We start from the raw sequence: 1,598 nt of genomic DNA, 5'->3' as shown, positions 1-1,598 counted from the left end.
TTTTTGTAGAGACGGGGTTTCACCATGTTGCCTAGACTGGTCTCAAACTCCTGAGTTCAACTGATCTGCATGCCTCAGCCTCCCAAAGTCCTGGGATTAAAGGCCTGAGCCACTGCGCCTGGCCTGCATATTTTTTCAATATTACATTGTCCCAATATCTAACAGACCCGTGAAATGATTATTTATCTAAGGCAGTACCATCAAACAGAATTTTCCACAAAGAGGAAAATGTTCTCTGCCTGCCCTGCCCAGTAGAATAGCTGCTAGCCAAACATGGCTATTTTGTTGTTGTTGTTTTATTTTTTTATTTTCTTTTTTTTGTAGAGATGAGGTCTCTCGCCCTGTTGCCCAAGCTGGTCTTAAACTTTTGCCCTCATGCAATCCTCCTGACTTGACCTACCAAAGTGCTGGGATTACAGGAATGAGCCACTGCACTTGGCCCACAATTGGCTACTGAACACTTAAAGTGAACTAAATTTTCAATTGGGGCTGATTGTAAACATTTTGTTGTTGCCTGCCCAATTTTCCAACAAGCCAGATGTCCACAGAACTGAAGCTTGGGAAATGTACATTTCTTCTGTGGGATGCCCCTGCTGCCTGTTGACCAACTCCTCTTCCTTGCTGCTCCTGTTATCCTCCCATGATGTGTAAACACCTAACTTTAGTCAGGGAGGAGGAATGGATTTGAGGTTTATTTCCTGTCTCTCCCACTGATGTCACCTAAAGAAAGCTTTCTTCCCTGTAATACTTGTTGTCCCAGTGATTGGCTTTCTGTGCATCAAGCAACAGGACCTAGACTGAACCCCTGGTGTTCATTAACATTATGATATAAAAAAGTAAGTAAATAAAAATAAAATAAAAAATAAAAATAAATAGCTACACATGACTAGAGGTGATGGATTTGTAAAGTGCAACTCTAAAGCAGTGCATCTGACCTGGGGGCAATTTTGCCTCCCTGTGGAACATTTGGCAATGTCGGGAGACATTTTGGTTGTCACAACCATGGGGGTGCTACTAGCATCTAATAGGTAGAGGTGGGTACCACTGACAGTGTGGGCTGGATAATTCTCTGTTGTGGAGGTTGCCAGTCTGGGCTGGATAATTCTTTGTTGTGGAGGCTGTCCTACGCATTGTACAAGGTTTAACAGCACCCCTGGCCCCTACCTACCAGATGCCACTACCACTCCCCAATGGTGACAACCGAACATGTCTTTGGCCATTGCCAAATGTCCTCTGGGAGGCAAAATCACCTTTAGTTGAGAATCATTGCTGTAGAGAAATATATTTTTTTTGTTTGACCATTTACTTAGGGGCCTAGACTCTATGAAATTAGATGTGAATTTTTATATGAATAAATTGCAAATGATTTTGATTGTGTCTAGTTGAGATGCAAATTATTTCTGTCCGGCAGAAAAGATAACCCCAAAGGATAGCATTTCATTGCCTTGTAGAATATTAACCAGTTTCTTATCTAACCTAGAAATCCCATTTAAATACATTTTTCCACACTGACTATATAAATTTCTGTTTCTCTGTTGAACCTGTTTTACCATCCTCCCAGTTCCTTCATTAAAGAACATGTACATGCTCACCCTATG

This window comes from Mandrillus leucophaeus, unplaced genomic scaffold (assembly GCF_000951045.1).
Source record: "Mandrillus leucophaeus isolate KB7577 unplaced genomic scaffold, Mleu.le_1.0 Scaffold348, whole genome shotgun sequence".
Lineage (NCBI taxonomy): Eukaryota > Metazoa > Chordata > Mammalia > Primates > Cercopithecidae > Mandrillus > Mandrillus leucophaeus.
Note: the sequence above shows the minus strand (reverse complement) of the source record.